At 38.7% G+C, this 14,953-nt stretch overlaps 1 protein-coding gene across 5 annotated transcripts in view; it reads right to left on the bottom strand.

Annotated features, from left to right (window-relative positions):
* RAB30 (RAB30, member RAS oncogene family) overlaps positions 1–14,953 on the bottom strand; it is a 72,269-nt gene that overhangs the window by 41,136 nt on the left and 16,180 nt on the right. The gene's annotated exons all lie outside the window — the stretch shown is intronic.

The raw sequence follows: 14,953 nt of genomic DNA, 5'->3' as shown, positions 1-14,953 counted from the left end.
ACATTTTCATCATCTGCCAAAGAAAACCCTATACCCATTAGCAGTCACTCCACATTTCCCTGACTCTCCAGCCCCAGGCAACTACTAATCTATTTTCTGTCTTTATAAATTGGTCTATTCTGGACATTTCATATAAATGAAACCATATACTATGTGGTCTTTTGTGAGTGGCTTCTTTCACTTACCATAATGTCAAGGCCTTGACAGCTTTTTTTTTTACCCACTCCCCTTAATCGGGAAAAACAGCCAAGGATCCCATTCAGAGTGACATCTTGGTAAAGCCTCTAATAAAGATACAGACCACAGTAAACACACACAAAAAAATGCACTTAAAGGAAACAGATACTATGCTGAGGGTGGAGGTTGGAAGAAGTACCATTAATATTCTCACAAAAAGAAAATAAAACTGCATCCATGAAGAGCAAATAGGCTACTATAAAAAGGAAACACTTGGAGAACAAAAGAGAGCTCTTAGAAATCAACAAACTTAATAATAAAAGAAAAAAAAACTAAATAAGAGGAATAAAAAATAAAATTAAGGAAATCTCTCAGAATGTAAAATCAAAAGACAAAGATATGGCAAATAGGAGGAGAAGTTAATACTCTAGAGGACCAACATAAAGGGTCCAATATCTGAATAAGAGAAAATCCCAAGAAAGAGATAACAGGAAAAAGAAAGAATAATCATGACAATATAATCAACAGAACTTGGAAGAACTGAGGCATGCAGGTTACCAGGTGTGAAGGGCCCAGCACACCAAACGCAGTGAGAAATTACTGTGGAATTTCAAAAACTGCAGAGGAGATCCCACGAGCTGTCAGAGGGAAAAGTCAAACAAACAGGCTATATACAGAAAATCATAAAAAAGAATGCTTCCAACTTTTCAACAGAAGTTTTATTTTTATTTTTTTAATAAAAACAGGACAAGGGAGAAATTTCTTTAAAATTCTGAAGGAAAATGATTTCCAACTTAGAATGTAATACCCAAAGTATTAATCAAGTATGAGAATGGAATTAAGATATTTTCAGGGATACAAAATCTGATATTCACATTACATGGACATTTTCTTAAGAAGCTCCTGCAAGATGTCCTTTACCAAGTGGATACAAGAGTCAAGGGATCTAGGCAACATAGGACCCCAAGTTGACTGCCACATGAAGATGCCAACCAGACTGGAGAAGTATAACTCCAGAGACAGACATGTTGAAAAAGGATATCCTTCCTCACCAGAGCAACCTCACTGCCATTAAATCCTCTTTGGTGATGTTATTCTAAATATTTAAAATGTATGATTATAAAAATTTCAAACATGCTTGAAAGTAGAATCCTGATACCCATCACCCAGATTCAATAATTTTGAACATTTTGGCTTGTTAACTTGATCTATCCTTTTTTTACATTTTTTTTTGTTTAAGTATTTTAAAACAAATTCTATGTCATACTATTTCACCCCTATGTACTTCAGAACCGATCGCTACATTACCCATTTTCTAATATCACAAAATTACTATCACACCTACAAAATTAATAAAAATCCCTTTATATCAATCCATAAAATTTCCACAATATCCCCAAAATGCCTTTTCACAATTAGACTGTTAAAGGCTAAACTGTATCCTCCCACACATATACACACAAATTTTTATGTTGAAGCCCTAACCCCTAGTACCTCAGAATGTGACTGTAATTGGAAATCTGACCTTTAAAGATGTAAGTGATTAAGTTAAAATGAGACCCTTAGTGTGGGCCCTAACACAACCCTACTGGTATTCTTATAAGAAGAGGATATTAAGACAGAGAGAGAGACAGCAGGACTTCATGTGCACAAAAGGACAACCACATACAGAGGCAAGAAGGCAGCCATTTGAAAGCCAAGGAGAGAGGCCTGAGATGAAACCCAGCCACCTTGACAGCACCTTGATCTTGGGCTTCCAGCCTCTAGAACAATAAGAAAATAAATTTCTGTTGTTTAAGCTAAACAGCCTGTAATATTTTGTTATGGCAGCTGTAGCAAACTAATATATAAACTATCCAAATCAAAACAAGGTTCATATATTACATTTGGTTTTCATTCTTAAGCCACATGATTTTTTTTCATGCTATTGACTTCTTGCAGAAGCCAAGTCAGTTGTCCAACACTGAATTTGTTTGCTTGCCTTCTCAGAGTATAATTTAATTTGTCATCCATATTTCCAATAAATGTACGTTAACTCTAGAGGCTTGATAAGATTTAGGAGTCGACTTTTGAGTAAGAATATTTCAAAGGTGATACTACATATTGTCTTTTTAACCTGACAAATAATAATAGGTAAACTTGGTCTAGACTCTTTTTTGATTCTATTTGCCTTGACCATGTACTGATGCTGCTATCTGTCTGGGTCAGCCGATGGCATTCACTTCATCCTACAGATGAGCTTTGCTGTGATCTACTCCCTGAGAGCTGGAGATAGGCCATAGAGAGACTAGGAGTAGAAAAGAGCAGTCCACTCTCTGTGACCATATCCTACCAAATATCCAGTGCTTGGCCCACAGGACAGCCCTGTCAAATGCCCCAGCAGGGGTGAGCCTTATATTTCCTAGGATTCACTCACAACCTTGCCCGCTGGTTTTCTCAGTAGGACCTTTTATAACTCTCAGGGAAGCTAATGCCAGACTATGACCCAGAGTCAGTTTAGCTTATTTTCAGATCTAAGAGTGGCCATGTTGCCCTTTTCTTACAAAGCTTGCTAGATTCATACCTGCATCTTTGTTTAAAAAACTAAACAATATATAGTTTAGAAATACAAACCTATGTAATTAAACCATAAAGAAAAGTAAGAGAATGATGAACATAAAGTCAGGATAATCTTGGGCTCTGGTGAGGAAGGATGGAGACATGATTTGGAGGGAGATCAGAAGGAGCTTCTAAGGTAACAATAATATTCAATTTGGTAAACTGAATGCTGGATACACAATTTTGATTTTATAATTCTTCTTTATACTATTAATATGAAACACATCATACATACGAAAGGTGGAGGAAATGAATGCTCTTTGATAGGTATAATGTGTTTCACATTAATTATTTTTATGTGAGTGGTCCACTGTGGCTAGAACACAGGGTTTGAAGAATAGAGTGAAATGAGAAAAGTTTGGAAATGGAGTTTACTCTGAAGCAAATGGAAGCCTTGGTGACATTCTCTTGGGAGTATCATCATGGAACATATATAGCCAAGATCAACTAAAATGGTTTCCTCACAATCTATCCATCAAGAATGATATCGAAAATCCTTCCCCCCCCCCCCCTCTTAAGGTACATAGAGATGAAATATCTGACATTGTAAGCTTTACTGGTAAACATAATAATATGGTTTTGGTGTATTTTTCCAAAGAGAAGAGATTCAACTTCCCCTAGGAACATGTTTACCTCATATTCTTAAATGACACAAAGCCAGGATGGATGCAGAACAAATGTTCTAGATGAGATTTGAGATATATGTTGGTGAGCTGGAGTGACAGGTCAAATCTAGTCCACTTTATATCAACATCTACCATTTGCTGAGAACATATGATATGCCAAGAGCTTTACGTAATTTATCTCATTTAATCCTCACAACCATGCTGGGAAGCTGAGACTCAGGGACGTAATCTTCCCAAGGTCATAAAGCATGTTAACAGCAGAGTCATAATTTGAACCTAGGTTTTCAGATTCAAGTTTCAATCTCAAGTGAGATTTCTTCAGTTACCAGAACTTAACATTTAAAAACTGAATCCTCTTTACTTGAATTCAGTCTGTCACCCTTAGAGAACTGCCACCAACCCCAATCCCCTTGGGCATATAAGGGTATCAGCGCCTCAGAAAATAATTAGGTCAGACTGATTTCACTTATAAATGTAACATTTGGGGACCCTCTGAAAGCTGCCAGGAAACCTCTATCTGCCCTCAAGAGTAAGTCTGTCATCAAGAATAAGCTGTAAGAGGATTCCCTCTGCTACCCGTTCCCAGCTCAGCTATGTCTGCCTCCCTATCTGTGTTTAAGACTTCGCAAAATTCAGGCTCTGCAGTTGCAGATGGGGATCCCTTACACAAATACTGCTGACCAAGACCCCTTAGTCAGCCTGTTCCCCATCTTCAATTTTCTCTCGTTCTCAGGGCCACTGTGATTGGATGGGTGTGTACAATTGAGAGAACAGCACAACCAGCTCCAGCGCACAGTCATAGCCAATGGAGCAATCCCAAAAGACAGCCAGAGAATTTTAATGAAAACCAGAAAACTCTCCACTGCGAAGTCCAACTGCAGTTTAGTACTGCCAGCCCCTCCTCCTGCAGCTAAGAACCTGAGCCAGCTTCGCACCAAAAAGCAGGGAGGGAAATCCATTTTGCATTCGGTAGCCTTCCATAGCAGCCACTTTCCAGGGGCGTTTAGGCAACTGACAAGGCACATGCTAATTGCAAGAGCACCCAGGGACCCTGAGAGGCACAGGGTGTGGCAGCAGCAAATCTGAGCCAACAGATTATGAAACAGTCATTTTGAAAAAAAAGAAAAGAAAAGCCTCTTTCCTTCTGCCAAGCTGTCTGAACACAGCTGCATACAAGCCTAGTGAGGAATCTTAACAAGCTTAAAGGGACCGTATTTCAGATACGTGATAACCGAAGGTGAAGGAAATGAACATTTTGAGCATTGAGTATCAGGCACTCTGATCTCACGCTACTTTCACCATGAGGTGGAATTTATAAACTGCATGTAAGAATACTGACTCAGAGAGGTTAGATAATTTGTTCAAGGCAAACAGCTGGCAAGTGGGGAACCAAGACTCAAAGTTCAATATGGGTGAGGCTCGTCAGAAATAAGCTCAGAATTCTGACCTGTCCTGCCTAATAAAAAGAATCATCATTTACTGAACATCGGCCATGGGCCTGGAACTAAGATTTTTGCATATGCTGTATCATCTAATCCTCACAGCTACCAGATAAGGATCATTATTAACCTCATTTTTCATGAGGAAACTAAGACCAGATGTTAAGTAACTTGGCCAAGGACATGATATGGCCAGGATTTGAACCCAGTCTATCTCATTCTAGAACTCCCATGTTAAAACACTCACCCCAACAGCTTATAGAGGGCAACCACCATGCCAATCAAGTAAGCTGAATAAGGACTTCTGTCTCTCTTCCCAGCAGGTGATGCAAGTTTCAGGATTACCTTTTAATTCCTTCAAGCCTTCCTCTGTAGGGGGCACAGAATCACTGGCTCAGGGAAGGATGCTAGGGACTTTTCTACCTTCCCATGGACCATAAGCTCTGAGGACACTGTCCGTGTGAAGAAGAAGGCTGCCACCATGACCTTGAGATGCTTGTGAGTATAAAAGCCGACAGCTCCTTTCTGCAGGCTCTGCTCCACAGGCCCCCACACCACACAGCAAACTCCACCCACCCTCCAGAAAACAGCTCACAGACCTATTTTGTATTCTTAACAGGAGACCATGCACCTCCTCTTAAAGCAACTGTGATTTCTCAAGGGAGACAACTGTCTAGACAGAGCATCCCAATCCATCTTGAGAAGAGATGGGCCACACAAGGTTATGTTTGATCATTTAGTGTTTTAGGGGGGTGTGATCAGTGGCCCACTGAAGGCTCTGAGCTGGCACCTCTGGGTCATCAGACTGAGCATCACTCAGTACAACAACTTATATCCAGGGTTAGAACCGTCTTCCCAATCAGGCAAGCACTAGGGGACTCAGAGGCATCTTACACCCGGGGTATGGGTCATGCACACATAGGTACACTATTTAAACAGTTTTATTAATCAGAACTCTTCTACATACATTTAGAATTAACCAACAGGCTTTGAGATGGACTGAACACCTAATATGTGCCAGGTACTGTGGCAGGAACATTCACAGCTAATATCTTAATTAATTTTCATAACATTCTGTGAGGTAGATAACATTGCTATTATACAGGTGAGGCAACTGAAGCCCAAAAAGGTAACATAATTTGCCCAAAGTCACATAGAAAGTGGCAAAGCTAGATTCAAATCTGTTTTAATGACTCTCGAACCCTTATATTCAGTCAACCATGAGGCCATTCATTATTTCTCAGACATTTATTGAGCATGTTCTATGGACAGCTACTGTGCTACTTGTAGAAGATAAGACATGGTAGCCTAGGTCCAGTCACCAAAGAACTTATGTTCTCATGAGCATAGAAGATAAGGTATACTGAAAGATAGGTATGGGATGATAAGATTAGGGCCTTAAATGAGTGATCAGGGAAGGATTCTCCGAGGAAGTGGCATTTGCACTGAGACCTGAAAGATGAGAATGAGTCGGCCATATGCAAAGCTCAGAAAAGAAGAACGCAGGCGGAACAAGAAGTGTAAAGGTTGCCTTCACTAAAAGGCTTGGGTTGTCTGAAGAACATAAAGGCCACCAGGGGTCAAAGCTGAGTGAACAACGAGGAAGGAAGAAGAATGTTTGGGATGAAGCAGAGCCTAATTGACAAAAAAAAAGAGTTTGGATTTTATCATAAGGGCAATGGAAATTAAAGAAGAATGTTAATTAGGTAAGTGTGGAAGAGGGGGTACAGGGAGTTGGTAAGAGTTAGGAATAAAGGCAGACATAGGAGAAGAGGTCAGCTGATGTAAGGAAGGGCTGTCCCCCGGTTAGAGCTGTGGAAAGTGGAATGGGCAGCCTGGTGCTGATGACTTCCTGTCAGTGGAAGTGTTAAGGAATGAATCAGAAGACCCCTTGGCTAAATGGTTAGAAAATTCAATAATTGGGTGGGCAAATCCTTCTAAATCTAAAATCCTCCTAAACCATAGAATTCTGTGGTTTTAAGATAAAATTTTTATTAATCTGTCCACAACAGTCCCCAACTTCTTTGGTAAATCCCACCTTTTAAAAGCAAACGAGAAGAGTATTAGCTTATTTCAGTCACTACAAAGTGACTCCTAGATGACTTCTAAGTGTCATGCAAGATGTTGTAAGGCTTTAGGTGTGGGTAAAAGGCACAAGATATCTCAGATCTGCAATTTATTAGCTCAGTGATATCTGGAAAGTCATTTCAATCACTTGAACCTCCGTTTCTTTCTTCGAAAAACAGGCAAAAAAATGCCTGATTCAGGATGATTGCTTTGAGGACCAAAATACAGTTTCTGACACATTATAGTAATAATAATAATTATAACATGCACTGAGCCATTACTATATCCTTACAGAAACTCAAGAAGTGGGTACTATTACTATCCTGTATTAAAAGTTAGGAAACAGATTTCTAGAGGTTATATGTAACTTATCCAAGAATCATATAGCTAGTTGCTGCTCAAATTAGAAAAACACAAGCAAATAAACAAATGTCAACAAAGTTTGGAAGAAAACCATATTACATAATTTGGAAAAAATATGTAACCTGTTAAATTTAACAAACAATTCAATTCACTGACTAGACGTTTAGTAAATATAAATGAATAATTGAATCAATAAATGATTCTAACAAATATTTATTGAGTTCCTACCAGGCACAACATCAAAAAATGAAAGCTGCAGAGAATTTACATCAATTTGAGAGTTTGCCATTAGAAAACACCATTTAAACTTAAAAGAATATTGATTTCCTTGGGCCATTCATAAATTGGTACTGAAAATGACAACCAACATTTGGTTATAAGTTCTATACAGTTAAAAATCGGGTTTATTGAGATGTCCTTACATTGTTTCTTAATCTAGGTGCTGATTGCACTGGTGGGCTCAGTTCGAAAACGTCATCAAGCTATATGTTTATGTGTGCGCTTCTCTGTATGTTACACTTCAATAAAGTTTTTACAAACCAATCATTAAGTTAGAATCACCACTCCCGTACTCTTTGTTCAGTTTTTAAAAGAGTAACTCAACCTCATGAAAACTATGTATCTCTTCAGACAGCAAACATTCCTTACCATTTTTTCAGCTCCTTCACAGTACTAAATTCAAAATAGATACACAGTAGATATCTAATAAATACATGTTGATGTGACTGGAAGAACTTTAGTACCAATGTCTGGACTCAATACAAAACTATCTCTAGGAAGTGGCGCTTTTATGCTTGTGAAATCTGGCAGACCTCACCTTTGCCAAGTGATTGCACTGAGCATCACCAATAATGGAATAAACTAATATATATGCCTCCCCTTGTGAAGCAATGAGAAGTATACAATATCAGTTACTTAAAATTCTTGCCAAAGATGCTTACCCAACATATAATCATGGAGAAAAAACTAGACAAATTCAAGCTGTGAAATATTAAGAAAACAGGCCTGGAATCTTAAAAATGCAATCCTTAATTGGATCCTGGATTTAAAACAGACCAACAATTACATTATTAACATTATAAAAATAACATTATTATTCATATTTTTTTAATAAGATTATGATAGATTGTTTGCAAAAATGCTACAATTATTCATGCCCCTGAGAAATATGATTTTACAGCTCCTCTCAAGAGGAGCTTGTGACTAGCTTTGGCCAACAGACTACAACAGAAGTTATGCTGTGTGAGCTCCAAGCCTAGGCCTCAAAAGGCTTTGTACACTTCTATTCTCTCTTGAAATCTACCTATCTCCTGTGGGAACAAGCCTGGGCTACTCTGTTGGAGGATAAGAGAACTTCTGGAGCAGAGACAAGCCATCCAAACTAAGGCCAACTTAGATCGGCCAGCCCCTGGTGGATCCAGCAACTGACTGCAGATACTGAGGGGGCCCAGCCAAGATCAGCGGAGCCTGATACACATTAGAAGAACCATCCTCTCAACCCACAGAAACATGAGCATTAATAAGTGAGCATTAATAACCTACAAAGTTTTGGCATGGTTTGTTATGCAGCAAAAGGTAACTGAAGCCAAAGTTTAAATATAGACTGTATATTATGGAATCAATGTTAAATTTCTAGAGTATGATAATGCTATTGCGGTTATGTAGAAGAATGCCCTTATACTTGGGAGATAAATACTAATATATTTAGAGATAAAGTAACATATATCTGCCCCCCAAAATGTGAATTTACATATAAGAAGATGAAGCAAATACAGCGAAATGTTAAGAATTAGGAAATCTAAAAAATTTTGAGTGTCCTTTGCACTCATCTGTTCATTTGAAATTTTTCGAAATAAAAAGTTAGAAAGAATAAACGCATACCTATCTCCAGAACATGGTGACACTGAATATGTATCTTGTAACACAGCGGCCACCATGTAGTGAACAGATCCTTCTCATCTTTTTTTGCTATCCTCCACCTCCTACCCCTTTTTGTACTGAAAGTGACTACTACTGCTGAAGGGGGAGGTGGAACAGATATCAACTGCAGTAAACCAGGGGTAGACGCTGGTAGAGTTAAAAGGAAGATTCGTTAATAGATAAGAAATGTTTAAAAGTTGTTATTAACAGTAGGCGATCACTAAGTAAGGTTTTCTCTCAGAAAAAAAAAAAAAATGCGGTGGGTTGGCCGAAACTTGAGAAGAAAATAGCTTTGGCAGGAAATATGGGCAGGCCTTTGAATTATTTTGAGTTAAAAAACAAATATTCATGCGCTTTTTTCTATTTTAAGAGATTTCTCAAACGCCTACAAATGAGAATAGTATCTTGTATTACATCTCTTCCCCCTGAAAATCCCTCAAGATTCTGACCAATAGAACTTAAATCTCTTTTTTTCACAACCTAATGAAAGCCTCCTTTATTTAACTTGGATTTACCTCCAAGTGATATGCAGCAATTATTCATGCTATATATATTGACTTATATAAACCAACCCAGGGGCCTAGGTTAAAGAATATAGCTTTCTGAGCTAAAATCCAAGAACCTCAATTTTCTCTGCCATATAGAGAAAATCTGCTTACAATAAAGGGCAAACAATGCCCATGCTGTTCTCTATAATAAAAAAAAATGAATAAATAAAAAAAAACAGTGATCTAATTAGTCTTTTTAGAACAATTTCTACAAATCTGTTAGAATGTCTTTGACTTCATAAAACTCCAAACAATTCCATGTATTACCACTGTCAGGTGAGAAAAACATTCAACTTATATAAGGAAAGAAAGCAACACAAGGTTCTGTACATCTAATGAGCCAGTTGTTTCCATCTGTCAGAACTAAAAAATTAATGCAGCAAAGATATTTGTTTATGGGGTTATTTGGCTCAAAGCCAAATCCACGCCCACTCTTCCTTACAAAATCCCTCAATTCTCTAGCCCACAAACCCCAGGATGCCTCAAACTATAGCTTGAAACTACAACTTCAAATTAAAATGGTGGGGGGCGGGGGAGAAGGTGCCACATGCAGAGAGAATCTTTCAGTTGCCTCCACAAACTTTATTAGATTCAGAGAAACCAACCAGACTGTCATGTCTTCAAGGAAACTTTGATGTTCAAAGAGAATTCTACTATACACATCAATTCTCCAAACTGTTCAGTAACACTGTAAAGACAACTGCAGAGCAATAGGCTTTCCTGGCCCACATCTACATATTAACACTCGCAGGTAGTAAAAGACATTAGCAGACCTGGGCATGGGTCTAGCCCAGCCACTGAGTTCCTATTCGTTTGTCACTAAAAGTGTCACCTGCTTAAAGTATGGGCTGATCGACTGACTCATTGATCTATTCATTGCTCAAACATCTGTTGAGCAAATTTTACATCCCAGTCCCAGAAGGCGACATGGCCCCTTCCCACAAGGAGCTCATGAGCTAATGAAGAACAGTCCAAATCCTTAGGCAAGTTGTAGTAAAGGGGTCTGAATAGGTTAAGTACTTGAATCTGGACTTGAATCCTGGCTCTGCCACTTATTGGCTGGTTACCTTTGGGCAAATATTACTTAATCTATTCAAGCTTAGTTTCCTTAGCTGTGAAATGAGGATAGTAATTGTACCTATTACACTGGGTTATTGTAAGAATTAAATTAGATAATATATATTACTATAAATGTCAACGGACTGTCAATAAATGTTTATTTTTTTAATTATTATGTGGTTGGTTATACTCGATATCTTTTAAGGTCATTTACAACCCTGAGATTCTTTGAATTTGTTGAGTGACCCGGAATAAGAAATATAATATCTCTGGGCCTCATGTTTGTTATTTGTTAAATAAAAAGGTATAGCTAAATGATTGCTAAAGTCCCTTCCAACTCTGGAATAGTAAAAGGCTCTATGATTAATCTTATACAATTTCAAATGCGTCTCAGCACCGCTTCTTAAACTGGTAAAACAAAGCAACTGCCAAGTAAATCATCTTTCTCAGGTGGCCATTTGAAGATTTTTTTCACTTTAATTCCTTTAATATTATAACCCACCCATGCACATATGGGATGTGCATGAGATCTGAGACCCCAAAGAGAAAAATGAGCAAGTGTGGAGGAAGCCATGCCCCTATGCCCTTCCTTCAGGCTGGGTAATGGATGCCAAACACAAATGGGGGAGGTGCAATGAATAAATAGATTCATTTATTCACCCACAGAAGCATCCCACATACTGAGGGAGGAGTGTCGTCCTGTGCCCCACGGCACTCACTACTTGTCCCCACATGCCACGTTCCGCACTGCCGTCTTATTTGCCTACACCAAGAACCAAACTGATCGCAGTGCCTGGAATGTGGTAGGCACCTAATAACTTATTAACTAAAAATTCAGATTTCCCTCAGGACCAAAATTATACATTTGCAAAGTGACTAAGCAGGTTTGGATTCTTTATTAAAGATCACCAATCCAGCAGTGTCAAGAATTAGCTGTGTGACTTCGGAGGGGAGGACTCATTTCATCCTCTGGCTCTCAGTTTCCTCTTTAATTAAAGAAAAAATGAAGGGAATGGATTAGATTATGGATTGGCAAACTATGGCTCATAGGCCAAATTCACCCCCAGTTTAGAATGATTTTCACGTTTTTAAGTGGTTGTACAAGCAAGCAAAACATAATAGGTACTAGAAACATTTTTTGGTCTCCTAATATGAATTTTATTCTCTGGCCATTTACAGAAAAAGCTTCCTGGTTCTGGATTAGATTATATCTGAGGTCTCTTTAAACTTAGAAGTTTTAGCATTCTAATTCTGCTGGGTTTCCGAGAACAGCCTGATTCTAACTCTTTGCACAGAATATTCCTAAATCTGAAATGATACTGAAGACTCAGTAGAAGCTTGATTATTATTTTTTCAATTGAATAAATGGATTCTACAGCAGTAACCCTAAGAACTAAATCCCCCCCCCCCAAAAAAAAGGGGTAAATTGGATCAATGTGTATCAAATGAGTGCCTAATAAATGCCCCCAGGATCAACAATTCACAACAAGGGGGACACACAGCTCTACTGGCTCCTTTGGATGACAGGGACCCCTATACCAACTCCCCCAGAGCTCAGATAACCAAGATTAAGACTCACCTTGTTCTACCAAATAAAAAATACATTTAGCCATTCCCTGAACAAACCCCTTGGGCAAATTATAAAGCTATCTAGAAGTAGTTATCAGAAACACAGATCATCAGAACAGATCACCTTAACAGCCATAGACCTGAGGGAGTAAATCCCATCCACAATAAGGTATACAGAACAATTTAGCATGCAACGTTCTGTTCCTCTTTACCTCTGTTATTAAGAATACATAATACCAAAATAAGGAATTCAAACATTTATGCCAGGGCAACAAGCCAAGGAAAGTCTAGAATATATGGTTCTATTAACACTAATGGAAATTAGAGCTAGGTAAAAGAGAAAATAAGGCTCACTGCCTCCATTCTCACTACACATACTTTTCCAAACAGCCAGTGATTATTCTTTTAATGTTTCTCTTCTGTGTATCCATAAATCATACCTGGGGATACCTTTTGCTGATTTCAAAGGATGAGTTTCTTTTCTTTCTTTTTCCTCCTTTCTCCTTCCTTCCTTCCTTCCTTCCTTCCTTCCTTCCTTCCTTCCTTCCTTCCATCCATCCCTCCTTTTATTTTTTTCTTGCTTTTCTTCCCTTTGTTCTTCCTTCTTCTTTGTAACTTCTTACAAAGAGTTCTTCTGAAAGCAGTTGGGGGTGCTTTTCTGCAATCCCACAATTGAGCATCTCCAGTACAAGTACAACACACTCCAAACTCATTTTCTGTCAGACTGTCCTTAAATATTGCAAAGTTGATCTAAAGATTCTGGCCTCTCTGCTTTCCTTTAAAAAAAAAACAAAACAACAACAACAACAACAACAACAAAAACTACTTGGCGCTCTCTCTCTTCTCAGCTGACCAGAGAAGCCCACAACCAATGAGGTGGTGGATTCACACATCTCACTTCCTACCCCCACCCCAAGGCATCATGCTCCAGACACACTGACTTGGAAGGTTAAAAAAAAAAAATCCTGTATATCTCAATGCTCATTTCCAGGCTTTTCATAAACCAGAGGAGAGAAGAATAGTTCAAGTATGGATTTTCCTCCTGACTCATTAGGTAAGCTTTTCTAATAGCCAGAAGAGACAGACACTGGCCCTCTGCTGACCTCCGTATGAACCTCCCTTTACTTCCCAGAGTCATGTGTTTTTCAGCCAACTAAAATGGATTGGGATCCTTGCTTTCAAGCATTCTGAGTTATACAGTTGGATTCCAGGAGTCTCTAAGGAGTCCTGCAATGGCTCTTTTCTGATACCTGGCCTGAACAGCCTCACTCACATTTTATTGCAAAGTTGATCTAGAGAAACGCAGATCATCTGAACAGATCACCTTAATAGCCATGGACCCAAGGGAATAAATCTCATCCACAATGAGGCATATAGAATAATTTAGCATGCAACATTCTGTTCCTTTTTACCTCTGTTATTAAGAATATATAATACCAAAACCAGGAATTCCTGCTTCAAGCTAGTTTGAGTTGGGTTTCTTTCATTTAGAACTTAAAGAGTTCTGAGGAACACAGTCAAGAAGAAAGAACTGCACGCATTTGAAATGGCAAGAAGATAGGAGTAAGCGACAATCCACAGGTGTCTAGGGAACACTTCGAAAATTTCGCAGAATAGAGTAATAATTCCAACAAACTGAAGACAATACACAAAAGACTCTTCAGTTTCCAAGGGCTAAATGCTCTAAACTCATACACCACCTATAGTAAGATATTCTCTCTTTATTCTCATTTCATTACCAGGAGCATGTGCGAAGTTTAATAGTGCTGCCTTAGGGTTTACCTACTATCGGATACCCTCGGGAGTTATCGACCATACAGAATCCTAACAAGCAAGATAAAACCCATTCACCATCCATAGCCAACTTTGCTGTCCCAGGATTGATTGGGAAATGGATCAATATATGGCTCCAAGAATTGAAAAAATTACTCTGGGTAAGTCTACAACCTTGACCAGAGTTTTCAAAGATAAATATTCAAGAATTATCAAAACTTCTGGGAGCATTTATAAGACTATAAATGGAAATATGACAAAAATAAATAGGAAATGATGCCATGAATGCCTACTTGAGCAATGAAAAGGTTTCCCAGGAACTGGGATCCAGTGATGACAGAGCATGCATCCTGATCAGTTTCTAGAAATGTCTCTTATTAAGCCTAAATTGTTCTATAACAACAAGCACTGACATTTGTAATACATTCTACTTGCTTGTTACAAAGCAGTTTTACAATATATGTTGAGTTACTTGACCCTTAGAACAAGAGTAGGAAGCTGGGGTTGTCCCCAGTCCCTCATGTACAACTAAGAACACAGGCTCAGACAGGTCAAGTGCTTATGGCCCCAAGATTTATGACCTGAGCCAAGACTTGAGCGCCTGTCTCCTAACTCCACATTCTCTATTTCCACTGTAGCCCAAACTATGGAATACCAGGGCAGAGAAATAGCCCAGCTGGAGGAGACTTTTCCCCAGTGCCATAATTATTCAACCTATGTTGGAAGTTAGTTTTCTCTGTTTCATGCAGCTGTATGTGGGAACTTTCCTGGGGGTTAAAGGGCCTGGGATAGATGCCTGGCCTGCCTACAAAAC

Source organism: Rousettus aegyptiacus, unplaced genomic scaffold (genome assembly GCF_014176215.1).
Source record: "Rousettus aegyptiacus isolate mRouAeg1 unplaced genomic scaffold, mRouAeg1.p scaffold_m13_p_5, whole genome shotgun sequence".
Taxonomy (NCBI): domain Eukaryota; kingdom Metazoa; phylum Chordata; class Mammalia; order Chiroptera; family Pteropodidae; genus Rousettus; species Rousettus aegyptiacus.
Note: the sequence above shows the minus strand (reverse complement) of the source record. Positions and strands in the feature narration are given on the sequence as shown.